We start from the raw sequence: 27,793 nt of genomic DNA, 5'->3' as shown, positions 1-27,793 counted from the left end.
ATTTCCTCAGCTCTGGCTGGGTCTGTCCTCCCTTCAGATCCTGCTCTCACAAGCCCTCCAGCCATGTGACGGCTCCTGTGTAGTCACTCACCCTTTCAACGTAGGTCACCACCTTCTGCAACCTGGTCCACGATGTCCACTGTCACAGGGACTGTGGTGGCTTCTGGATGTGGCAACATCCCCATCTGACCCACTCAGGACAGGGGGAGCCAAAAACTGCTTCTGGTGGTGCCACTCAGGACCTGCTCCTCTCTGGGCTCTTCTGTCCCTGCTCTGCAGCTCTGAGGAATAGTCTCTGCCCAGAGAGGCTGTTCTTCCACACAGGCTCCTTTACAAGTGCGGCTTTGCTCCAGGGGGGCTGGGACCTAGACCCGGGGAAATAATTCATGTTAGTAAAACCTTCATCTAGAGCAGGGCTTCTCATAATCAGGAGTCCTGACGATTTGTACTGAATAATTCAGTGGTGTGGGGGCTGACTTGTGCACTGTGGAATATCACCCACACGTACTACTACTGGTCTCTTCCCAACAGATGCCCAAAACACTTCCCTTCCCAGTTTTCTGGAATTTCTCAGACATTCCTAAATTTCTCAGATATTCCAAAATCTCTCCAGACATTCCAAAATGGACACTGGACAGCAAAATCATTTCCCTCTCCAGTAGAAAACTCCTGATAAAGGTACAGAATAATTGTACTTTCCATGTCTGGGGCTACTAGTCACATGTGACCAAAGCTCTCAAAACGTGACTAGGCTTTAATGAGTTGAAATTATATTTTGCATGTTTTGGGTTAGACACAATGGGATTCTTAAAATTAATTACACCCATTTCTTTTTCCCTTTCCAATGTCACTAAGAGAAAATCTGCAATTACACACGTGGCCCCCTCACCTATCAATCAGAGAAGCACTTCACTAGAACATCAGGCTGTGCCTACTGAAAACAGACACAGACTTGACAGAGCAGGAAGGGCCAAGAGCCTCAGTCTGGCCCAAGGTCTTTGGGGAGAAGCCAGAATTCACAGCATAAACCTACGTGGCAGAGGGACACTGTGTCCACATTCACTTCACCACATAGTCTTGGAGATGTGGGGACGATTCACTCTGCTAAGTGCCATTAATACTGCAACGCTGGGTTTTAGGCACGGAGGCTATTAGGAATAGCCTGAATTTGGGAAGCTTATCTGAATTTGCAGCTTCGATCCCCAGCTCCTTGTAACCTTGATTATATAACCTTTAAAACTGTTTTCCTTTTTAAATGAAATACTACATGAAAAGAACAAAGTCTTCCGAATATGACAGAAGCCAACATTTACATATGATTCAGTGGCCTTTGGCTGGAAGATGCACAGGCGATGCCTCTGCTCTGAGATGACAACAGGAGTCAGTTTTACCGGCACCCTCCTTTGCAGATGGGGAACCCGCCTGCCCCTCCTGTGAGAGCGCTGGGATCTACCGGGGTCTCTCTGGCTGTGGAGCTCCCTCCCCTGTTCGCGGTCCCTTTACAAACCCGAGTGTCTTCCCGGCGCTGCAGGGGCCCTTCCCAGTCCAGACTGCAGGCTGCGCTGGGCCCAGGGTCTCCACCCCCGGACCCGCCCCGAGCACAGGCTCCGGACCAGGACGCAGCTCCTGGGAGCTCTGAGTCCCACTACAGTTTCTATTGTCCACGAGGTGCGGAACTCCCCTCTCCGCCCGGGTCGCGAACCCTCTCCTCCACGCTAGTCCCGAGGTGGCGGGGACGCCGCCCCCAGCGCCCCCTCCCGAGACCGGGACCTGGTCCCTCGGGATCCGCAGGCGGCGGGGGCAGGAAGGTGTGGACTGCGCGTGCACAGGGCGCCCAGCCCTCCCCCGGGAACAGCAAGGAAACCGCAGACCACCCGTGACTGCACGTCCCGAAACGCATCGCTCACGAAGCCACTAACTTTTGTCTTTGTTTTTCTTTTCGAAGCCTTCAGGAATTACAAGGCATCATTAAAGGTCTGATACCTAGAGCCCAGGTGACCCTAAAACCCCAGGGTTTATGGGTTAAAATTTATGACATAACAGCAAATGATAGTGTGACCCTTGTAGGACCCTGGGTGGAGAAAACACAAGCTATGGAAGACATTTGGAAACAATTGGGGAAACTTACTGATGAACTGATAGCAGAAATAAAAAGGAAAATTAATGTTGCTCTTGTTAATTGTGATCAGGAAGGGAGGTTTTTTTTAAAGGGACGCATTTGAAAGTGTTTAAGCTGGTGTTATGTATGTGTAATTCCCTTTGAAATATTTCACCAAAAAGCAATTAGAGGAGAACTATATGGAAAAATGTTAATGATTCCTATATTCAGATGAGTATGCTTATCTTAACTATTTTCTACTTTTCTGCATATGAAATTTTTATAAAGTGTATAAAGGAAAAATACGTGCTACCACTAGAGTGTACACTTTTTAAAACTCAGAGGTACCAAAGATAAAGATACATGTAAATGGCTCTAGTTAACAAAGCTACGAAATATAACTGATACCCGATACTAGAAAATGAAGTCCAGAATTAAGAGAAAAGTGTTACAGAAGTGATTCTCTGAGTTTTCTCTAGAAACAAAGGAAAAGCAAGTAAGCTGTTCAAATTTACATGAGCCATGCTTGAACATAAATAAGAAAATGACTGTTATGTACCTCATGTATCTTGAAGAGAATTTTTTGGAAATTCATATGCCCACTTCTGACTCTACCAAATTCGAAGTCCTTAGCAGAATATTTTATGACCTTTTGTTACTAAACTACATACACCCACTCACACATATTTTCTTGGTCATTATTACTTTTATACATGGAAAATATATTTCTATTAGTAAGAAAACATATCAATTTTCCCACTTAGTTATTACAATTTATGCAAGTAAAGGAATAAAACTACCCTGTTGATACTGAAAAAACATTAATAAATACTAGGTTTCTCTAGGAAAAGACTGAAATTTCTTTAATAAAATCAGAATTGTCAAAATGTTTTCCATGTGTTTTTCCTCTGACATTTATAGATGTTATTTACCAACTTAAAGAAACTATTACAAATTTCATTCAAAGTTACCTGTGGGCCTGGTCTTTCTAAGGCAAAATTAACCTCTGGCTTTAGACTTGTAAAAACCCAACACAAGTCACTTGCTGCCAACGTACAAAGGAGGAACACTCATCGGACACACATACGCATTCCCACAGGGTGAAAGGGAACCCAGGGGACACAGGACCCAGGCAGTTCCAAAAACCTGCAGGAGCAAAGTCCATTAGATTTCAAAGTCAGAAAGCCATTCATCCTTGGGGCTTCTGAAAGCAGTAGTCCCACCCGATCCAAAGGCCTATGCACAGCTCTGCCTCTCTCCAAGGGCAACTTTGGGGAACACTGGGGAGAATACCTTTTTCTTGGCATCACTCTCTCCCAGCATGGGGGCTGCACCTGGGCTCTCTGCCGTCTCCACGGCACATGCTCACCCCACCATGTGGTGGCAGCCAGGCTCTCCCCAAACCCCAGGGAATGTGCTTCACTCTCTGCCAGGCCTGAGGTGGAATGACTCTGCCATGCAGCAAAGTGGAAGGCCCATCCTCAGCCTGTGGGGCAAACTCACCCTCTCCATGGGCTTCAGTGGGTCCACTCTCCTGGCCCGAGGTGTCTCGACTTCAGACCTCAGCCTCCAAGGTTTTGCCTCTGAAGTTACTTTTCTTCCACCAGGGCCCTCCTCTGAACCGCACAGTCCAGACTGACAGTGGCTGTCTTTCTACAGGTCCCCCCAGCACTCTCTCGCTTCCTAGGCAGGGGCCTTGGATCATGCCCATCAGACATGAGGAGTTTCCACAAATCCTACCTGGAGAACTCCCTGTCTGACCCTGGCTTTCTCTGAAAAGACTGACGGGTTCCATCCTCACATGGAGCACTATTCTCTGGGGTCTCTCTGCCAGAAAGACCAGAATTTGCCACAACATCAACTTCCTGTTTCTTTCTACCCAAGAGTTCAGGTCTCAGCTTCTTTCTCTGTCTGGTCGCAGTTCATGGTAAGCTGTGAGGAGAAACCAGGCTGCACTTTCCACACTGCATTTGGAGAGCTCTTCTGCTAACTATCCAAGTTCATGGCATTTAAAATCTACCTGCCAGACAAAGCCACTAGTCCATCCTGCCCGATGATCTGCTATTTGAAAACAAGGATCGCCTTCCTTCCAGTTTGCAGTAACACATGCCTCATTTCGGTCGACAGCCTCGTCAGAGGGATCTTTAGATTCCACATTTCTAACAACAGTCTCTTCACAGCATTCTAGGCCTTCTAGTAAAAGGTTAGCACAATTTTCCCAGATTCTTCCCCTGATCCATTTAAAAAGCCGTTCCAACATCTTTGGTATTTGCAAACTGCAGCAGCAGCACCCCACTCTCCGGTACCAAAATCTCTTCAAGTTTGCTAGCTGCAAGAACGCAATATAGCAGATACAGAATGGCTTTTAAAAAGGCAAATTTAGTATGTAGTGAGTTTACAGGTCTACTAAGGCCGTGAAAATATTCCAATTAAAACAAGTCTACAGAAATGTCCAATTGAAGGCATCCAGGGAAAGATACCTTGGCTGAACAAGGCCGATGTAGTTCAGGGTTTCTCTCACAAGGGAAAAGACCCATGTCGAACACTGTCGGAGTTTCTCTCTCATTTGTAAAGGCACATGGTGAACGTGGTTAGGGGGCCTCTCTCATGTGGAAGGGCCTGTGGCAAGCACAGCATCATCAGTTTGCTTCTTCTACTGCATTCCTGTTTCAGGAAACTCCCTGGGATGGATGTTCCTACTTCATCTCCAAAAGTCACTGGTGGGTGGATTCTACTCCTCGTGGCCATGTCTTTCTGCTCGGCTCTATTTGAATCTTTCATTTTCCATAAGGTCTCCTCTTTCACAGGAGTCCAGAAACTCACCAAGACCCACCCAAATGCCTGGAGACACGTCCTCACCTAATCCGGCATAACAAACACTCTTGATTCAATCACACCTCCAGGGACACAATCTGATTAGCGTTTCAAACATACATGACTGAACAGGGATTATTCTGCCTTTATGAAATAGGAGTTAAATTACAACACAGCTCCTTGGAGCCCAGGTGATGTCAGTGCGAGATGCTGGGCAAGCTAGAACCTGGAGACAGCCAGGTTCCACAAGAGATGAAAGCCATCCCTGGAAAAGCAAATTGAGGAAGCCTTATGGAAACAGAGGCTGAATGAAATGGAGCACAGGAGAAGGAACCAGCTGATGTCATCAATGTGACTACCCAGCTGCCTTTCTTGAGTGAATGTGACCTCTTGTTGGTGCCTTAATTTGGACATTTTATAGGCTTAAAACTGTAAACTTGGAAATTATGAAATACCCCCTTCTAAAGGCTGTCCCAGTTCTGGCGCATCATATTCCAGCAGCTTCCAATCTACAGCACACAGTAACAGGGAAACATGGGGCCAAAGGATATTTTGCCATTAAATCCAAGGTAAGAAAGAAGAAAGACATTTGGCAGATGACTGGACATATTTGAATATCATTTCAAGCATAAGGAGAAAATAGGAAATGATCATGTGAGTTCAGTAAACCAGTGTGAGATCATTTCACAGTGGAGGAAAAAAAAAAGTAGATGTAAACTAAAGAAATTCAGGTCATCCTAATGTGATTTTGCAATAAAAGACTTGAACGGACACAACATTACCTATATTATCTGTATTTCTCTCCTCCCATACTTTCCTTATTTAAACTGCTCATACACACAAATACTTTTGTAAGAAATAAGTAAACTAGTAAACTGAAAATGCAAATATTCAGATAACCACAGTCATTAAGATATTTGAATCTATCTAGATTCTCCTCACCTGTGCTGGGTCCCCTTAACCCAGATGTAACTTCATCATATATAATTAGACTCTATTTTTGGTACAGAAAACAGGAGGCCGTTTACTTTTTACTGTTTCTAAGCATTGCTAATTTAACACATACATTTCTGAGAGTTACTTTTGCCTATATATTTTGATTCTTAGATTTACTCTGGCTGCTACCCTTGGTTAATACAGTACACTATATGAAAAGATGATTTATTTGTAAGTTGCCTCGCCGGTACACATACAGTTCATTTATATATTTTTTCTCCTTACAAATGAGGTTGACATGGCCATTCTTTTTACCGGGTAAACACATACAAGAGCATTTCTAGAATACATAAGCCTGGAAGTGGAACTGCTGGGACAGAGAAAACAGGTATATTCACTTTAAGGTCAATGATCACCTCTTCCCCCGGGTTACTGTGCCAATTCCCACTGCTGCCTGCCTTGTGAAGTTCTTCTCATACATTACTATTTCCTGGGCAGTGTCAGACTTCTTAATCATTGACAACTTACTGGGAGTAAATTCACAATGCTTTAGGTCAGATTACTGATAATGTAATGGATATGCATGGTAGGTGTTTATGTTTTCTAGTCTGAAAAATGCCAGATCATTGTCCTCTGCCCATTTTTCTTCAAAATCATTTGTTTTATAAAATATTTTTATGATGTTCAATATGTAAAATATATTGATTTCTAACTGTGAGATATGATCTTGTCCAATTACCATGGGAATGAAATGGTAAATAAAATTCAGAAAAAACTTACTCTTTGTGCCGGTTTCACCCACTGAGGGAAGACACCTGTAGTTCTCCAGCATCACATCTCTGTACAGGGTCCTCTGCGTGGGGCCCAGGACCTGCCACTCTTCCTGGGGTAACACCACAGCCACCTCCGTGAGGTACACGGAGGCCTGTAACAAGACATTTGTGCTCACTTTGAAAGGTTCACGATTAGGTGACACAGAAAAGTACATAAGAACTCTATTCTTAGGATGTTACTGTAAAGGTATTAAAGGAAATGATTACAAAGAATGCCTATCTTGGACTTAATTTTATCATATCCTTTGATGGTACTTCTGCATCTCCTATAGGATCACCTGTGCTTAAACCCACAATTTTTCACTGCTTGAATTAAATTCTCTTCTTATGGATCTATGAACAATCTATGTCCCCTCTGACCAACTCACAAAAAGTTAAAAGAGGATTAATATTAATAGCTTCTTAATATTATTTATATCTCAAGTTAAAAAATCAACAGAAAATTCTGAAAAAAGAATGATGGGATTTTTAAATGACAGAAAATTTCTTAATCCTGTTGTCTAACTGGTTGCTGTATTTCAAGAGGACTTTTTGATAAGACACTTCTGTTGACTTATTGAGACAGACTGAACACCAGTACTCCTAGCACTGTGCTAAGTGATCCTGGAAAAGCCACTCCTTTGAGGCCTGATAGTTTATTAAGCTTTCAAGAGTCAGAAATAAAATCCCCTACCTGTACTATTATTTTGTGACTCTACATATTCATGATAGAGGGAGCCACAGACAAGCTCTAGATGCAACCTGTGGTGATTGATACGTATGAGAACAACTCAGAATCTAGAAAGAGGGAGGGAAGAATGAAGAAAATGGGAGGCCCTTGAAGGAGGGGTGGAGGCAGCATTTCCTCAGCTCTGGCTGGTTCTGTCATCCCTGCAGATAATGCCCTCATAAGCCCCCCAGCCATGTGGCTGTTCCTGGGCAGTCTCTCACCCTTTTAACCCAGGTCATCGCCTTCTGCAAGTTGATCCACGATGTCCACTGTCACATGGACTGGGATTGCTTGTGGATGTGGCAACATCACCACCTGGCTCACTCAGGGCAAGGGGATCAAAAACGACTTCTGATGGACCAATTCAAGGCCTGCTCTTTTCTGGACTCCTCTGCCCTGCTCTGTAGCTCTGCTGAGTACTCTCTGGCCAGCAAGGCTGTTCTTTCAGGTAGGTCTCCTCTTTGTGCGGCTCTGTCCTTCCTGCCCCATGAGCAATGCTTCATTCCAGAGAGGATGGGACCTAGGCCTGGGGAGAAAAATCAGGTTAGTTGAAACCTTCATCTAGAGTAGAGTTGCTCAAAATCAGCAGTACTGATATTTTGTGCTGGGTAATTGTGTGGTATGGGGGGCTGACTTGGGCATTGTGGAATATTTAGCTGTATCTCTGGTCTCTTCCCAATAGAGGCCAACAGCACTTCCCTTCTCAGCTGTGATGACAAAACTTTCTCCGGACATTCCAAAAAGACCCTGGGGAGCAAACTGGCCCTCCCCGTCCCCAGTTGAGAACTAATATAAGGCCTTAAACCTGAGTCTTGGACTTCAGGACTGTACTACCCATGCCTGTCGTCAGTAGCCACAGGTGACCAAAGTAATTGAAATGTGACTAGTATAACATGTTGAAATAATACTTCAGATGTTTTGGGTTAAACACAATGTCTCTTTAAAATTAATTTCACCTATGTATTTTACTTTATTAATGTCACTAGGAGAAAATTAAAAATTACACACGTGGTCCCTTACCTACCTATCAGACAAGCGCTGCACTAGAACATCAGGCTGTGCCTACTAAACGCAGACATAGACTAGCCAGAGCAGGAAGGGCAAGAGCCTCAGTCTGCCCCAAGGTCTTTGGAGAGATGCCAGAATTCACGGCATAAATCCACCTGGGAGAGGGTCATTGTGTCCACACTCACTTCACCTTCACAGTCTTGGAGATTTGGGGACAAGCCGCTCTGCTAAGTGCTGTTAGCATTGAATTATACGCATGGAATCTATTAGGAAAAACCTGAATTTGGGGAAGCATATCTGCATTTGCATTCCAGCTCCCCCACCCCTGAAAGTTATATTTAAAGGTTATATAAACTTTAAAACTGTTTTCCTTTTTGAAAATATGGTGTTCTAGTTTGCAGCTGCCGGAATGCAACGTCAGAAAAGCAATGGCTTTTAAAAAGAGGACTGCAATAAACTGCTAGTTTACAGTTTCAAGGCCAAGAAAATGTCCCAATTAAAATAAGTCTATGGAAATGTCCAATCAAAGGCATTCATCCAGGGAAAGATACCCTGGTTCAAGAAGGCCGATGAATTTCAGAGCTTCCCTCTCAAGTCTGCACATGGCGAACACGGTCAGGGCTTCTCTCTCAGCTGGAAGGGCACATGGCAAATATGGCATAGTCTGCTAGCTTTTTCTCCTGGCTTCCGATTTCATGAAGCTCCCTGGGAGGCATTTTCCTTTTTCATCTCCAAAGGTCGCTGGCTCGTGGACTCTTTGCTTCCTGGTGCGGCAGCATTCTCTGCTCTCTCCGATTATCTCTCACTCTCCAAAATGTTCCCTCTTTTATACGACTCCAGAAACTAATCAAGACCCACCGAAATGGGTGGAGACATGCCTCCAGCTAATCTAGTTTAACAACCACTCTTGATTAAATCACATCTCCAGAGAGATTATCTAATTACAGATTCAAACATACAATACTGAATAGGGATTAGAAGAAATGCTGCCTTTACAAAATGAGATTAGGATTAAAACATGGTTATTCCTATAATTAGGGCATTTGTAAGGATTAAATGAAATACTGAATGAAAAGAGCAAAGTGGTGTCTGAATATGATAGAAGCCAACATTTACACGTTACTTATTAAGTGGCCTTTGGCTGAATGATGTACAGGCGACACCTCTGTTCTGAGAATGACACCACGAGGCAGTTTTACTGACACCCTCCTTTTCAGATGAGGAGCCCACCTGTCGCTCCTGTAAAAGCGCTGGAATTTACCAGGGTCTCTCCGGCTGTTGAGCTCACGTTCCTGAAACTGCCCTATCTGTGCACTTGCAGTCCCGTTTATAAGTTTTACTATGCTTTGTCTCTTCGATGTAGCATGCTGTTCTTATGGCAGGCCATACAGAAGTCTGGGAGGTCCTGGAGATGCAGCATCAGACAAGGTGGAGGGAATGGAGGGAGAAAGGAGGGGAGAAGGTGGGGACAGGCGGTGGGGGAAAGGGAGGGCCAGGTACACAATCAGTTCTCCTCCGGGCTCCGTTGACCAGAGCTGTGTGGGGGTCACAAGCAGAGCTGGGGGAGCTGAAGGCAGGGACTGAGTCTTCTAAGTTGTTGGATTTCTGAAGTTCCTGTGGATTTGACCTCTTTATAGATGCGAATTTCAGTCTCTGCCAAATTGGGCCCTATTCAGTATCATATGAGCTTCCTTGGAGAAAAAAAAAAAAAAACTTACTTTCCCTGAAACGGATTTCACTCTCATTTTATCTATTTAGGATAGTCTTTCTTTGGTGTATGTTCTTAGTTACTAGAGTGAAAGGAATTTTTATCTCCATTTAATTTGTTCTTTGTTGGTGTACAGAATCACAACTGATTTTTTCATGTTTATCTGGTAGGCTCCAACTTTGCTGACTTCATTTTTTAACAGTTTTCTTGTGGATTCTTTGGATTTTCTATGAGAAGGATCATGTCATTGGGGAATAAAGTTTTACTTCCTCCTTTCCAATATGGATGCCATGTATTTCCTTTTCTAGCCTAATTCCTTGTCCCAGAACTTCCAATACAATCATCAATAGAATTGGCAGGAGCAGGCATCCATGTGTATTCTCTGATTTCAGTAAGAAAGTTTTGTTTTCATTGCCATAACTTTTTATTTTATTTTTATTGACATATATTACATATTCACATATGATGCAATCATCCAAAATGTACAACAAATGGTTCACAATATCATTATATAGCTATCAACTTTTTTTTTCCTTTTTTCTGAAAAATAACCTATATACAAAAAAGCAATTAATTTCAAAGCACATTGTAAAAATTAGTTATAGAACAGGTTTCAGAGTTTGGTATAGGTTACAATTTCACAATTTCAGGTTTTTACTGCTAGCTGCTCTAAGATACTGGAAACTAAAAGAAATATCAATATATTAATTCAGCAATCATACTCGTTTTTTAAATCCTACATTCTCTGTATAACTCCACCATCATTTTTTATCTTTCTCCCACACTTTAGGGGTATTTGAGCTATGCCGATTCTAACTTTTTCACTTCTGAAGAACAATTTGGCTGGGTGGAGAATTATTAATTGGAAGTCTTTGTCTTGCAGGATCTTAAATGCATCATCCACTACCATCTTGCCACCATCAGCACGATGTGAGTAGTCCCAACTCAATTTTCATGTTTTCCTTTATATGCAGTAGATTGCTTTTCTCTTGCTGCTTTCAGGATTTTCTGCTTATCTTCATTTGACAGACTGGTTAGTATGTGTCTTGGAGTAGGCTTAATTGGATTTATTCTATTTGGAGTTCATTGGGCTTCTTTGATTTGCGTATTTATGTTTTTTATAAGGGTTGAGAAGTTTTCCCCCATTATATGCTGAAATAATCTTTCTAGCTGTTTACTCTTCTCTTCTCCTTCTGAGACACTGATGATTCTCATATTTGGGTACTTTGTTTTGTCCATCATTTCCCTGAACTTCAATTTACATCTTTCCATTTTTTCCCACATACTCGTATGTTCAAAGTCAGTTCTCCTATCCTCTAGTTTGCTTGTTCTTTCTTCTGCCTCTAGAAATCTGCTGTTTTGTATCTCCACTATAGTTTTGACTTGGTTTACAGCATCTTTTACCTCTATGATATCAGGTATTTTCCTATTCATTCTTTCAAATTCCTCTTTATGCTCTTTTAGTGTCTTCTTGATCTCCTTTATGTCATTAGCCATCCCATTTACTTTATATAGTAGATTTATATGAACAACTTTGATTAGTTGTTCCAAAGTCTGTGTCTCTTCTGCTGTTTTAATTTGGTCATTAGGCTGGGCTCTACATTTCTGCATCTTCATATGGTTAGAGATCTTCTGTGGCCTTTGAGACATGTAAGTATCTTGATAGGGTTCCTTTGGAAGTTGATTTCATTCAGTACTCTAAAGATCTGTATTTGCGGGATGGATGTGGAGCAGGATGTGGAGCACATTACTGTGGTGACAGGCTGCGGCACATGCATAGGTATGGGTTGGGGATGCTATGCTGGTGCCTGTGAGCCTGGAGTGCAGGGCACTGGGCTGTGGAGGTGAGTGTGGGGGCTGTGGGGGTGGAGTGCAGCTCAGGCAGGCCTTAGCACACACCAGCAGGGTGTGACATGGGGTACACAGAGGTAGGGTGTGGAGGGTGGCAGATGGGGGAGATTTGTGGACACACGGGGTTTGGTGCATGGGCAACATGTGGGTGGGCACATGGAGTGTGGGGATTGTGGGTAACAGAGGGTTTGGTATGGGTCCCAGGTAGTGCATAGCGAAGGTGTGTCCTTGTACAAGGGTAGGGATCTATGGGGGGCTGGGATGCGGAAGCACAAGTGTGCAGGGTTGGGGCACAGGTCATGGGGGTTGCAGGATGTTGGTCAGGGGTTGGTGATGTCAGGTGAGGAGGTCCCTAACAGGGGTGCATAGCTGCAGGAGGCGGGGAACAGAGTAATGCATGTTCACAGCAGGGGCTATGGGGAACAGATATGCACATGAGCATCTGCCAGGTGTGGGGCAGGGCGCTTGTGCCAGGGGATGGGGCAAAAATCTGCACTTGTACAGGGCAGGGGTTGTGCGGTGCAGGTGTCAAGAGGTTGGTACACAGATGTCGGGGTGCACAGTGGGATGTGGCTATGCATATGCATGTCTGGGGGGCCAGGGTGGTAGTGTGTGCACATCTGGGAATGGAGTCCTTATGTGCATGTGTGCAGAGCTCACGGCCAGTGGGGTGGGGTTACACTCACCTGGGGTGAGACCAGGTGTGGCTTGAGGCACAGGACCAAACTTGCCCAGAATTGGGAGGGTGAGGCAGAGATGCACGCATGCACGTGCATGGCTCAGGAGTGGTCAGACACTGATGTACGTATGTGCAGGGTCTGGGGGGTGTTGCATAACTCTACGGTCTCGGGACAGATGTTGGTGAGCAGATGTATAAGGTGAGCACCTGCAGACTTGATGAGCAGGTGACTACCTACAGGGGGTAGGGAGGGGGATGGGGGCTAGGGGCTGGGAGTAGGTTCGCAGTTTCCAGGAGTGGTGGGGTGATACTGTGCACTTGCATGGGAGAGGTGTGTCATTCTCGGGCAGGTGAGCCGGTTTGGGTGGGGTGAGGATGTGTGGGGGCTTTGAGGCAGGCATGCTTGTGGGCGATGAATGGGCGGGTGATGGGGTTCAGACGCCTGGGTGTGGGGGAAGCGCAGGGCAGGAGCAGCATGTGTGGGTGTAGAATCTTCAAGAAACATGGCTTGGCTTACTTCCTAGTCCCTGCTTCCTGTGTCTGCACTCCTGAGGGATCTGGGCCTCTCTTTGGAAAGGGGCACATTAGACTCTGCACTAGCTGGTTGTTCTCAGGTTCTCCGTGTTTCAATTCTTCAGTTTTTGCAACCAGGGCCACCCTAACTGGTATAGAAGACAGTCTCAGGTCACTTACATCCGGGAATCAATGTCCCAGTCATTTTTCTGTCACTTCTCTAGCTGTTCCTTGTAGCAGAGGTGCACTCAACCTATCTTATTTTGCCATCTTCCCGATAGTAAGAAAGCTTTCAGTTTTTCACCATTTAAGATGACCACTGTGTTTTTTTTTTCCCTTATAAGTAATAGGAACAACAAAATCAACAGACAGAGCCCTCGACATTGGCTCCTGTGCTGGTTTGAAAGGATGTATGTACCCTAGAATAGCGATTTTTTAATCCCAATCCCATTTTGTAAAGGCAGCCGTTTCTTCTAATCCCTATTCAGTACTGTATGTTTGAAACCGTAATTAGATCATCTCCCTGGAGATGTGACTCCATCAAGAGAGGTTGTTAAACTGGATTAGATGGAGATGTGTCTCCACCCATTCTAGGTGGGTGTTGATTACTCCAGTGGAATCCTATAAAAGAGAGATTCAGGGAAAGCACAGGATGACAGAATGTCACAGAACCACAAAGCACAGAGTCCACTGGCCAGCAAATTCTGGAGATGAAGAAGGAAAACACCTCCCAGGGAGCTGGAAAGGAAGCTAGCAGATGAGGTCATGTTCACTATGTGCCCTTCCACTTGAGAAAGAAACCCCGAACTTCATCATCCTTCTTGAATCAAGGTAACTTTCCATGGATGCCTTAGATTGGATATTTCTATAGACTTGCTTTAATTGGCATATTTCCACAGCCTAAAAACTGTTAACTAGCAACTTATTAAATTCCTCTGTTAAAAAGCCATTCCATTTCTGGCATACTCTTTCTGGCAGCTAGCAAACTAGAACAGCCCCTAAGAAACTTATTCCTGAAAAGGTTAGGCTAAGTCCACTTAAAATTGAGCCTAAGTTTCACACCCAGAGAACCTCTATCATTGCTCAGATGTGGCCTCTCTCTTAAGCCAACTAGCAGGTGAACTCACTGCCCTCCCCACTACATGGGACATGACTCCCAGGGGTGTAAATCTCCCTGACAATGTGGAACAGAAATCCTAGGAAAAGGTGGGCCCCAGCATCAGGGGTTTGGAAAAGACTTCTTGACCAAAAGGAGTGAGAGAGAAAGGAAACAAAATACACTTTCCATGGCAGAGTTAAGAGGTTATCCTGCAACTTATTCTTCTGTTTTCTATAGATATTCCTTTTCAGTTTATGGTGTACTGGAGTGGCTGGAGGGAAGTACCTGAAAAGTTGAGCTGTGTTATAGAAGGCTTGATTCCTAAACATAATTGTATGAAGATATAACTTTTATGATGTCACTGTGTGATTGTGAAAACCTTGTTTCTGATGCTCCTTTTATCTAGGGTATGGACAGATGAGTAAAGAAAAATGGATAAAAAGAAATTAATAATAGGGGTAAAATAAACTGGGGAGATGGAAAAACTAGTGGTCAATGAGAGGGAAGGGTTAGGGGTATGGAATTATAAATTCTTTCATTATTTTTATTTCTTTTCTGGAGTTAAGAAAATGTTCTAAAAGTTCTCATGGTGATGAACACAACTAGGTGATGATATCACGAGCCACTGCTTATATACCGTGCATGGACTGTATTTGTGAAGTTTTGCAAATAAAAATATTTGTTTTAAATGATAGCTGTGTGTTTTTTACTAAAGTCCTTCTTGCTGTTGACAGATTTCTCTTATAGCTCCCGTTTGTTGAGTGACATTATCATGGATGGGTGTTGTTCTGGCAAATGCTTTTTCTCTCTTAGTTAGGATTATCATGGGCTTTTGCCTGCATTCTATTTACATGGCACATTATATTAGCTTATTTTTGTAAGTTGAATTACCCTTTATTCCTGGAGTAAATTCTGCTTATAATAGTGTATTATATCTTAAAAATGCATTTTGTTTGAATTTGCTACTTATGTAGCATTTTGGATCAATATTGCTAAGAAATATTGGTCTGCATTTTATCTTAATATTTTGGGCTAGTACTGGTATCTTGGAATGCCTGGTCTCCCACAATGAGTCACGAAGTGTTCCTTCATATCTTCTACATTTTGGAAGTGATTGAGAAGGCCAGATGCTCATTCTTTAAAGGTTAGGTAAAACACCAATGAAGTCATCAACTGTGAGCTTTTCTTTTTTCGAAAGTTTTACATTACTGATTTAATCTCCTCACTTGGTGTGGGTCTGTTCAGTATTTCTGTTTCTTCAGGGTCAGTTTAGGTTGTTTGTGTCTTCCTAAAAATTTGTCCATTTCATCTGGGTTATCTAACTTGTAGATGTTATAGATGAGGGTAATAGTCTCATTTTCATTTCTGCTTTTAGTAATTTGAATTGTCTCTTTTTTATGCCTACTGTAGCAAAAGTTTGCCAATATTGTTGCTGTTTCAAAGAACAAACCTTTAGTATCTGTCTTAGTTTGATGGGGCTGCTGCACAAAGTACCACAGATGGACTGGCTTAAAACAGCATATTTACACTTTTGGAGGCTAGACATCTAAAATAAATGTGTTATTAGGGCCTAGTCTCCTCTTAAAAGAGAGAATGCATTACATACCTCTCTCTTGGCTTCTAATGGGTGACAATGAAATTCCTTTGCTTGTGGCAGTCTGATTCAATCTCTGACTCCATCACATGGCTGTCTCTCTATTTCACTCTTACTGTGTCCAAGTTCACTCTTCCTAAAACAACAATCACATTTTATTAAAGGCCCATTCAAAGCCCAGGGTTCATCCTCTTGAAATACCAGGTGGTGGCCACATCCTCTCTAAGCTCTGGGGAGTGACCCCACCTCTTCAGTCACAAGGCTGGTACTGACCTCATGACTTGAGGATGTCCTTAGGGCCAGACAGCTGCATTAACAGTTCTTTCACTCATTCTTATTTCATTTTGTTCCATTTCTGGAACAAATTTATCTACAGATTCATCACAGTACCAACAAAATTCCAGCAAACTACTTTGAAGATTTTGTAAAAGCCAACAACCAAAATCACCTGGAAGGGAAAGAGACTCTGAATAGCTAAAAGCATCCTAAAAAAGAAGAACAAAGTGGGAGGATTAATACTCCCTGACTTTAAAACCTATTATATAGCCATAGTGGTCAAAACAACGTGGTACTGGCACAAAGATGGAAGCACTCACCAACGGAATTGAGACTGCAGAAGCAGACCACCAAATCTGTGGTCAACTGATTTTTGACAAGGTCCCCAAATCCTCTGAACTGGGACAAAATACTCTTTTCAATAACTGGGCATGGAAGAACTGGATATCAATAGCCAAGAGAATGAAAAGGACACCTATCATACACCTTACACGAAAATTAACTCAAAGTTAATCAAACACCTAAATATAAGAACTAGCATCATAAAGCTTCTAGAAGAAAATGTAGGGAAACATCTTTAAGACCTAGTAATAGGAGGCAGCTTCCTAAACTTTACACACAAAGCACAAACAACAACAATAAAAAATAGATAAATGGGAACTCCTCAATATCAAATGCTTCTGCACCTCAAAAGACTTTGTCAAAAAGGTGAAGAGGCAGCCAACTCAATGGGAGAAAATATTTGGAAATCACATATCGCACAAAGGTTTGATTCTTGAATATACAAAGAAATCATACAACTCAACAACAAAAGAACAAACAACCCAATTATAAAATAGGCTAAAGATATGAATAGGCATTTTTCTGAAAAGCAAATGCAGATGGCTCAAAAGCACATGAACAGATGGTCATTTTCATTGGCTATAAGGGAAATGCAGACTAAGACTACCATGAGATACCCACCTCACACCTATAAGAATGGCTACTATTAAAAAAACAGGAAACTATAAATGTTGGAGAGGATGTGGAGAAACTGGGACACTTTTGCCCTGCTGGTGGGAATGTATAATGGTGCAACCATGATGGAAGACTGTTTTGCAATTCTTTAGGAAACTAAATATCGAGTTGCCCTATGACCCAGAAGTAGCACTATTTGGCATATACCCAGAAGAGCTGAATGCAACAACACAAACAGACATTTGCGCACTGATGTTCGGAGCAGCATTATTAACAACTGCCAAAAGATGGAAACTAACCAAATGCCCATCAACAGAGGAGCGCATCAACAAAATGTGGTATACACATACAATGAAATATTATGCAGCAGTAAGACAAAATGACATCCTGAAGCACCACCAAGATGCACAAGCCCTGAGGAGACAATGCTGAGTGAAGTCAGCCAGACACAAAAGGATAGATACTATATGAGTCCACTTTTATGACCAGCATAAAGGTATAATCAGAAGCTTATAATACAGAATACAGGGGACTTAGAGATACACAGAAGCTAGATATGGGAATATAGTCCTCTTGCCTCCTATATTCTGGAGCAGCTAGAAAGAAAAATAGGAGAGGATCATATGTAGCCCATGACAAACTCTGGCATCTGTTCTGTAACCACTTGTTGAAGAGTGTTTTAAAAACTATTGCTTTTTTATTTCTTTGCTTGTATATATGTTATACTGTACAATGAAAAAAAAAAAAAAAAAGAATTGCAGTATCAGTGCAAGCCAGCCCGGAATTGAGAAAAAAGGCTTAAAAGTGGTGGGATCTCACAGCACCCTGGCTGGCCTCTTCCTTATTTCACCATCAGCTGACCATGGAGCCACTCAGTTTCCCAGTGCAGATCCCTGGCCCCAGTTCCAGAGGGAGCAGAGCAGCCCTCGGTGCACACACTGGGAACATGTGTGTCTGGCCCAGTCTGTCTGGCCATGACCTGAGGGCCTCGCCCTCCCAGAGCTGGTTCTGCATATGGAAGGTGGTTCATGGATCCCCATACAGAGAGCAGGCAAGTGGCTGCCTGGGGCGAGGGGCTGCTGACTGCAGGATGAGCAGTGCAGTTGTCAGGACCATGAGGAAGCTATTTCCTAGGGAAGAGAGGATATTCACACCCATGTAGATGGGATTTCTTAGGGCCAAACCTGCATGCCCAGTACAAGACACACCTGCAGAAAGGACCAGGGAGAACTTGGCCTGGAGCTATTTCCAGACTCACTGTATGGAAAAGAACTGAAGGAGAGCACCTGCCCTGGCCTTCTGCAAAGACTGGGGAAGGTGTTTTCTTTTTCCTTTCTTTCTGTCTTTCTTTCTTTTGTCAGTTTCTGGAATTCAAGGAAAGCCCTGTCATAACATTAGCGGGATATAGATTTAAGGAATGCATGCTTCAGAGTCAAAATTCCAGCAATGATGCATTAAAACATCAAAATTTCCAAGTTCAGTCAAAATAGTACACCTCACAAGAAACAGGCAGTGATGGCCCAGGCGAAGGAGAAGATTAAAGCACCGGAAACCACCAAGGAGGCTGCTCAGACCTGGGACATTCCAGACAAAGACATTTTAAAAAATCATGCTAAATATGCCCAAAGAGCTAAAAGAAAACATGGACAAAGAACTACAGGAAATCAGGGAAATGACAGATGAGCACAAAGAGAGTATCGCTAGTGAGATGGAAATTATGAAAAGGAACCAAAGACAACCATGAGTCTGTATCTGGCAAAACTGTCTTTAAAAATGAGGGAGGAATGAAGACATTCCTGGAAAAACAGAACCTGAGGGACTTCTTCACCATCAGACTCGCCCTACAAGTCATGCCAAAGGGAGTCCTGTAGGTTGAAAGGAAACGACCCTAGACATGAAGTCAAAGCCACATGGAGAAATAAAGATCTCCAGTACATTAATATCATGGGCAAATATAAATACCACTACTATTGTATTTTGTATTAGTAACTCCACTTTTTACTTCCTATAGGATCTAAAAGGCACATGCATAAGATACGATAAATCAATGTCCGGGACTCATAATGTGTAACTATGTAACTTGTGATACGAGGTACATAGAATTGGGTGGGTGAAGGGGTTTGGGAGCATGGTTTATGATGATATTGAAGTTTTAAATTGGTAGCTATGCAAATGAGATTGTTAGAAATTCGTTGTGTTACATTTAAGATCATGGCAACAATGAAGAAACTTAATTATTAGAGAACATGCAAACTCATAGTGAGAGAAAGTAGAGCACAGGTTACCAGGGGCGGGAGTTAGGGCAATAAGGAGTTAATGCGACATGAGTGCAGGGTTTCATATGGGGTGAAGGGAAAGTTATAGTAGTGGATACGGGTGAAGATGCTGCAACACTGAACGCGATGAATCCTACTGCATTGTGTACTGGCAGGGGCTGGGATGGGATGGGAAGGTTTAGTTGAATATATGATATTACAAAAAAAAAAGCTGAAGAGATAATGACAATTAAATGTATACATGATAACATTATGTATATGTAAATATAAATATAATTATGTATATTTATATCATAAATGTAACATTTATAGCTTAACTTTATAGATTTAAGTTTTTGGAGATCGATAACCATACTTAAGGTGATTACATAAATGAATATGCTTGTTTATAGGAAATGTACGTGGAAGTATTATGTGCCAAGGAGTAAAATGTGAACAACCTGCTCTCAGATGTTCAGAAAATAGATAGACGGACAGACAGACGGACAGGGTAAAGGAGGCAAAATGCTGACACTCGCAAATCTGGGTACTTGGTTGGGGGGTTTTCTGGTGTTCTCTGTATAGGGTCTGTATTAATTTTGCTGCTGTCCTGTAAATTTGAGATTATTATTTATGGCCAAATAAGTAATTTATTTATTGCCAAATAAAAAGTTAAAAAATATATATAACATTATACTATTGATGTAAAAAAAAAAAGCTCTTGATGGTTCTTCCCTATTTTGAAATCTTCACCTTCACTGAACATTTTTAAAAAGTGTTACAAAACTTTGTAAAAAGTATAGTACAAATACAACTATATATAAATCACAATCACAGAATCACATTTGCATTTCCCTTTCTCAAATACCTGAAATCACTCAGGCATGGAATGACAGGCATTTTACCTTAAATAAACAGACATCAAAGTACACAGACATCTTTGAAAACAAATTGCCCCCATGAAATCACAACACCCTGGCTGTTAGAACGTCAAGGTCCCCACTTTCTTAGGGCGGCTATTTCATGGAGGAAATGAGTGGCCTCTGGACATTTAAAAGGCACAGCCCATGCACCTGCTGAACCTGTGCTGGGATGCTTACCTGGACATAAGATGAGGGCTCCACCTTGCTGAGAGGCGTCTCCTTGAAAATAAAGAAGACGGCCCGTCACCACCCGCCACAGGCTCTGAATGCTTCCTGAGACCACATTTGACTTCACATGGGGGGTTCTGCCCTGAAATATTAAGAATTTTATACTTTAAATATTTTTATACTTTAATATTACTTAAATGTTATACTCTATAAGATGTTAGGACATTTGTATCTTTATAAGATATTTTTTACTTGCAAGTCATTTTATTTTCTCCTTGTCTTTTCAGTCACGCAGGGTTTCTCTGGGGCACCTAATTCTTAAACGTTATAGAATGTTTAGCACATTCCTGGCCTCGACACATGAAACTGCAGTAATGCATGCAACGCCATTCACAGTGTGACAACAAAAAACGCCTCCAGACATTGTCAAATGTTCCAGGAAGAGGATCTGATTACAGTTTCAAACACACAGTATTCAATTGGGGATACTGTGCTTTTATGAAATGGGATTTACATTTAAACATGGCTTTTCTAGGGGACATACATTCTTTCAAAACAGCATAATCCACCCTCTGTACCCTAAAAAGGACATGTCATTACCATACAAAAAATACATTTATTCCATAACCATATCAGAGACTCTTAATCCATTTTGGGATCAAAAGACATGAAGTACAAAGTTACAAACACACAAATTTCTATTAAACTTTGTTATGGGCATAGTCTTTCTAAGGCAAAATTATCCTCTGGCTTTGGACCTGTAAAAACCCAAGACAAGTCATGTGCTGCCAACACAGGAAGGATACACACCTGCATTCCCATAGGGTGAAGGGAACACAGAGGACAAAGGACCCAAGCAGGTTCGAAAATCCGTAGGACAAAGTCCATTGGATTGCAAAGTCTGACAGTCATTTGTCCTCGGGGCTTCTGAAAGCAGCAGGCACACCCGTCACAAAGGCCTCAGCAGACGTCTGCCTCTCTCCAAAGGGAACCTTGTGGGACACTGGGGAGAACATGTTTTTCTTGGCACCACCCTCTCCCAGCATGGGGGCGGCACCCAGGCTCTCTGCCATCTCCAGGGCCCATGCTCAGCCCACCACGTGGTGGCAGCCAGGCTCTCCCCAAACCCCAGGGAATGGGCTTCACTCTCTGCAAGGCCTGAGGCGGAATGACGTTTCCACTGCCACGAGGTGGAAGGCCCACCCTCAGTCTTTGGGGCAAACTCACCCTCTTGTAAGAATTTGAGAGTTTTGCCACGCAAAGGAGGACTCCAAAAGACGTTCTCTCATGCACCACGCAAGGGGTTTATTTACCACACATGCGTGGGGCTCACTGAACACGCAGGAACAGAGAGCCCCGAGCCTGGGTTTTGGGAAGCTTTTTGAGGGCCAGGATAAGGGGGTGGGGTTGAGGGTTGAACATGAGTTACAGGTTCTACTTTATGCAGGAAGTAGATAATGAACATTTTGCAAGAAGTAGATAACAAACATTTTGCAAGAAGCAGATAACAAACATTTTTCGCGCATGAGTCATGGGAGCTGCTTCATGCAAGAAGCAGCTGTCTCGTGCAAAACTCCCTTACTTAACCTTCTCAGGTGCATTCTTAGATAAACCTCCTCTGGCAGTTACAACCTTGCATAACCAAGGCAACAGAAAACCTTGCATAACAAAGGCAGCAGATAACCACCCCTGGGAAGTCCCGGGTTGTTTTCCTTAGCCTGATGGGGCCCATAACTCTTTTCTTTACAATCCTTCTTTACATAAAAAAAGTTAGCTACTGTTAAGTTTTATAAAATCCTTCTTTACACTCTCCATGGGCTTGGGTGTGTCCACTCTCCTGGCCCAAGGCTTCTTGACTTCAGACCCCAGCTTCCATGCTTTTGCCTCTGAAGTCAGTTTTCTTCCATGGTTTCCCTTCTCTGAACCCCACAGTCCAGACTGGCAGTGGCTGTCTTTATACAGGACCCACAGTACTCTTGTTGGCTTTCTAGGCAGTAGCCTTGGACCATGCCCATCACACAAAAGGAGTATCCTACCTGGGTAATTCCATGTCCAATCTGAACTTGCTCTGAAAACACTGACTGGTTCCCTCTTCACAGGGAGCACTATTCTCTGGCATCTCTTTTCCTGGAAGCCCAACATTTTCTACAATATCAACTTCTGGTTTCTTCGTACCCAAAAGTTCAGGTCTCAGCTGATCTCTCTCAGGTCGCATCTCACATGCATGCAACAAAAAACAAATTTTTAAATACATAATGTAAAAATTTAGACAATGGAAAGAATAGACATTTTGACAATAAATCTAATGAAAGATGTCCAACATTTCATTTACCTCTATAGTGAAAATCTCCTCAGCAGCATTTTCTCTGGAAATTGACAAATTCCTAGGATAATGCAACAGACCCAAAATAACCATAAAATCCTGAAGAAGTAGGACTTGGGGACTTTACACTACCATTTTTCAAGACTTACCATAAAGTAACAGTAATTATGACAGTGGAGTATCGGCCAATACACAGACAACTGGGGCTTTATACAATCAAAGTTTAGATTAGACCTGCACAGTCAACTGATTGACAACAGAGGCCCCAATGCAACTTGGTGGACCAAGGATGGTCTTTCCAACTTGAGGGTTGTTACTGAGAAGATCTGCGCTGTCGCCTACATGAAAAACATCAGGAGGTTTTGCAAAAAACTTCAGTGTGTTTTGTTTCCACGAGGTTTGATTTATTCTTCCCATTAATTCAAATATTTAAACAAATATTATCTGTTCTGATTTTCTCCAGTGCCTTTCAGAGTGGTCAGAATTAAACTTGAAGCTCCACTTTGGAAATCTACAACACCAGAGGACCTGAATTTTCCTAGAAGACAACTTTATCCCTCTATTCTGCTTTTCCTCCTTAATGAACAATACCTAATGATTCTGATCTACTTTGAATTCTACTTTTCCATTTTAATGTGTGGACCCATAAACATCTATAAAATCCACCATAAAACATGCATCAAGAAACATCTCACCTGAGATACGTCCAATTTCTGCTCCTTTTGGAAGAGTGTAGAGAACGGGAATGGATAAGCTGAGGTACAAAAAGAGGAACTGAGTCATGAGAGATCTGGTGAGCTCCTTCTCTTCCTGCCTAAAAATCTTATCACAACAGCTTTCATGACCTGAACTTGTGCATCTCCTATACGATCACCTGCGCTAAACCCCCCATTTCTTCACTGGTTTAATTAAACTTTTTTCCTATTGATCTATGAACAATCCATGCCCCTCTGACCAACTCACAAAAACTTAAAAGAGGATTAATATTAATAGCTTCTTAATAGTATTTATATCTCAAGTTAAAAAAGCAACAGAAAATTCTGAAAAAAGAAAGATGGGATTTTTTAATGACAGAAAATTTCTTAATCCTGTTGTCTAACTGGTTGCTGTATTTCAAGAGGACTTTTTGATAAGACACTTCTGTTGACTTATTGAGACAGACTGAACACCAGTACTCCTAGCATTGTGCTAAGTGAACCTGGAAAAGCCACTCCTTTGAGGCCTGATAGTTTATTAAGCTTTCAAGAGTCAGAAATAAAATCCCCTACCTGTACTATTATTTTGTGACTCTATATATTCATGATAGAGGGAGCCACTGACAAGCTCAAGATGCAACCTGTGGTGATTGATACGTATGAGAACAACTCAGAATCTAGAAAGAGGGAGGGAAGAATGAAGAAAATGGGAGGCCCTTGAAGGAGGGGTGGAGGCAGCATTTCCTCAGCTGTGGGTGGTTCTGTTTTCCCTGGAGATAATGTCCTCATAACCCCCCAGCCATGTGGCTGTTCCTGGGCAGTCACTCACCCCTTTCAACCCAGGTCACCACCTTCTGCAAGTTGATCCACGATTTCCACTGTCACAAGGACTGGGATTGCTTGTGGATGTGGTAACATCACCATCTGGCTCACCCAGAGCAAGGGGATCAAAAACTACTTCTGGTGGAACAATTCAAGGCCTGCTCTTTTCTGGACTCTTCTGCCCTGCTCTGTAGCTCTGCTGAGTACTCTCTGGCCAGCGAGGCTGTTCTTTCAGGTAGGTCTCCTGTTTCTGCGGCTCTGTCCTTCCTGCCCCATGAACACTGCTTCATACCAGGGAGGCTGGGACCTAGGCCTGGGGAGAAAAATCAGGTTAGTCGAAACCTTCATCTAGAGTAGAGTTGCTCAAAATCAGCAGTACTGCTATTTTGTGCTGGGTAATTGTGTGGTATGAGGGGGCAGATTTGGGCATTGTGGAATATTTAGCTGTATCTCTGGTCTCTTCCCAATAGAGGCCAACAGCACTTCCCTTCTCAGTTGTGACAAGCAAATCTTTCTCCAGACATTCCAAACAGACCCTGGGGAGCAAAACTGGCCCTCTCTGTCCCCAGTTGACAACTAATACAGGGCCTTAAACCTGACTTTTGGACTTCAGGACTCTACTACCCATGTCTGTGGCCAGTGGCCACATGTGACCAAAGTACTTGAAATGTGTGACTAGTGTAACATGCTGAAATCATATTTTGGATGTTTTGGGTTAAACACAATGTCTCCTCAAAATTAATTTCACATAATGTCTGGAGCTTGATAAAGTATACTTAAGGCAATTATATAAATGAATATGCTAGTTTATAAGAAATGTACAAGGAAGTATTATGTGCCAAGGAGTAAAATGTGGGCAACCTGCTCTCAGATGTTCAGAAAATAGATAGATAGATGCACAGACAGACAGACAGGGCAAAGGAGGCAAAATGTTAAAACTGGAAGATCTGGGTATCTGGTGGAGGGGGTTTGTTGCTGTTCTCTGAATATGAGGTTTGTATTAATTTTGCTGCTGTCCTGTAAGTTTAAAATTATTTATTGCCAAATAAATAATTTATTTATTGCAAAATTATTTACTGCCAAATAAAAAGTTAAAAAAATATATAACATTATTCTATTGATGTAAAAAAAAAAAGCTCTTGATGATTCTTCCCTATTTTGAAATCTTCAACTTCACCGAACATTTTTAAAGTGTTATAAAACTCAGGATCTTAAATTATAATTATGTATTATCTTTTCATTGTCTTAATTTTCAAGTAGGACTGTTCTGATACTAATCCTGAGATTTATGCCTTTATACTTTTCATTGAGGTATTGCTAAAACCTATTCTATGAAAACCTAATATTTTTGGTTTGGAAATACAGTACTTTAATAGAAGTCAACAGAGTTTAAAAGATTTTAGTATACCCTTTCTAATAATTATAAGCACGTATTTTGCTTAGAATTCATCTGTTTTCTTTCAAGTCTATAATTTTATTTTGGCAATAAATAGTGAGATTTAATTAAAGTGAAAACTCGCAGTTTATATCTAAAGCGCTATATGATATGCAGAACTTACAAATATTGAATCTCCATAATAGTACATGAAAATAGTATACCAAAAAGTAAGGCTGGCAATCTGTCCTGTTATAGATAGATAGAGAGAGAAACAGAGAGAGAGAGAGAGAAGAGAAAAGAAGAGAGAGAGAAAGAGAGAGAATGAAAACCCTGTGTTTACACCAGCTCATCATCAGTTGAGACTGCCTTCTTTAACAACATCCGCCAAGGGACCATGCCAACTTCATCTCATGAATAGGCCCCAGACCCACCTCCTCCCTCCATCTCCACTGCAGGCCCTGGGATTTCTTTCTAGTCTATGACCACAACCCAACTCACTGGCTTGGGTTTGGCCTGCTCCAATTCCTCCTCCACAGAGGGTCTGTGACTCTATCACTTTTCCACGTCAAACACTGTCTGACTCGTTCACAGACTTCAGAATAAACCCAAACCTCTTGGGCTGTCACACCAGACCTGACATCAGTCGGTCACAACCTCTCCGTCGGTTCACACCAACCTCCCAACTGGCTCCCAGACTCCACCCAGAGACACCACCTGCCTCGAGTCCCGGCTTTTCATGCCTCTGTGCTGTAGCACATGCTACTTTCTGTCACACTTCCCCACCCTTATCTTCCCCCAGCTAAATCCTTTTGGGGACAGCTTAGACTTTACCTCCTCTGCAAAGCCTTCCCAGACCTTCTTCCTCTCACATCCCTGGCACAGTTGTTATTTTATATATATGTGCAATATATATGGATATATTTATATATAGTTGTGTATTCATCACCACGATCATTTTTAGAACTTTTGCATCAGTCCAGAAAAAGAAATAAAAAGAAAAAAACCCATACATCCTAAACCCCTGACCCCATTTAATTAAAGTGAAAACTCTCAGTTTACATCTAAAGCGCTAAATGATATGCAGAACTTACAAATACTGACCACAATGGGGTACTAAACTTCACGATGGCCTTCTGTGTCATTACACCCAGGAAATGCAATCTTCTAACAGTTTGGTGTATCGGCCTACACCACTTATCGGAATCACAAAAAGAAGTCTGATTTATGAATTTGCTCCCCTATGAGCATAACATGCAAACATGAAAACACACCATCAGCTTTTCTACATAACACACGTCATGTCTTACCTGAGGAGGCAATTTCTTCACCTCTTTTCATTCCCACTCTTTTATAAATCCCTCTCTCAGGATCAACATAGATTTCTTGAGAATATCCAGGCAGTTTGCAGACAGGCTAAAGAAAGAAAATAGCTGGGAGTTTTTACAGGAACAAATAAGAGAAAAGTAACAACATCTAATGCAATTTGTGCAAATTTTACCTGCGCTTAGTGTCTCAAATAAAATTTTTATCTCTGGAACAGATTTACTGTTAATATTCACCTAAATATAATGGCAGGATGACTGTCCAATCACTATAAGGGTGACATTTCCTTCCTTCAAAGAAAAAAAAAGGACAGACACAGATGATTAGAAATTATATACATTTAAAAACTAAAAAATAGAAAAGAAATTATATGTTTTATACAACTTCCCTCACCCCAAGTTTTTTATTCCCTTCTAATGCTACCTATAGGCTTTTACGTGGGCAGGCACCAGGAATCGAACCCGGGTCCTCAGGCATGGCAGGCAAGCATTCTTACCTGCTGAGCCACCGTGGCCCGCCCCTATTGGCTTTTAAAGCAGTAAAATTGCATGAGCCAGAGCAAAGAATTATATGCTAATGGGTTCAATTAATTCAGATGATTCTTTTGCCAAGAATTTCAAAATGATACAGATAATAATTCTCTTCACTGCCCCCAAAGGTATACATAAAAAAGAACAAAAGCTATTAAAGCTGGGTTACTTAATCAGACAATTTTACCTTCTTTTACATTCCAGTTGACATCTTCTGGTGACACAGGTCTTAGATTCAGAAAGGCTGCCCAGTCCCTTCACACAAAGCTCACTTGGATGAACTCACTGCCTCACCCTGCGT

The 27,793-nt window shown here is 42.2% G+C and overlaps 2 long non-coding RNA genes across 14 annotated transcripts in view; both read right to left on the bottom strand.

Annotated features, from left to right (window-relative positions):
• LOC143673851 (uncharacterized) overlaps positions 1-20,189 on the bottom strand; it is a 135,348-nt gene extending 115,159 nt beyond the window's left edge. For 2 of the 11 annotated variants that reach the window (XR_013170728.1, XR_013170734.1), the window contains exons 1-5: positions 19,882-20,015; positions 15,855-15,978; positions 7,612-7,916; positions 6,629-6,773; positions 92-365 (exon numbers count right to left, since the gene is read on the bottom strand). This is a non-coding gene — a long non-coding RNA (uncharacterized LOC143673851). Of the gene's footprint in view, positions 1-91; positions 366-6,628; positions 6,774-7,611; positions 7,917-15,854; positions 15,979-18,903; positions 19,283-19,881 lie in introns of those variants that run through there. The other 9 variants (XR_013170731.1, XR_013170732.1, XR_013170733.1 and 6 more) reach the window with 9 other exon arrangements.
• A 75-nt stretch (positions 20,190-20,264) lies between these two features.
• On the bottom strand, positions 20,265-27,782 carry LOC143673848 (uncharacterized). 3 transcript variants are annotated; one of them, XR_013170706.1, is made up of 7 exons: positions 27,680-27,782; positions 27,199-27,252; positions 26,947-27,052; positions 24,269-24,574; positions 23,440-23,498; positions 22,754-22,805; positions 20,266-20,563 (listed from the first exon to the last, which is right to left on the bottom strand). It is a non-coding gene; the product is annotated as an uncharacterized LOC143673848 (long non-coding RNA). The 3 variants fall into 3 exon arrangements; XR_013170707.1 differs by lacking the exon at positions 22,754-22,805 and having other exon boundaries at positions 20,265-20,563; positions 27,138-27,252; XR_013170705.1 differs by lacking the exon at positions 22,754-22,805 and having other exon boundaries at positions 20,267-20,563.
• Positions 27,783-27,793: the final 11 nt, after the last annotated feature.

Source organism: Tamandua tetradactyla, chromosome 2 (assembly GCF_023851605.1).
Source record: "Tamandua tetradactyla isolate mTamTet1 chromosome 2, mTamTet1.pri, whole genome shotgun sequence".
In the NCBI taxonomy this organism is placed as follows: Eukaryota; Metazoa; Chordata; class Mammalia; order Pilosa; family Myrmecophagidae; genus Tamandua; species Tamandua tetradactyla.
Note: the sequence above shows the minus strand (reverse complement) of the source record. Positions and strands in the feature narration are given on the sequence as shown.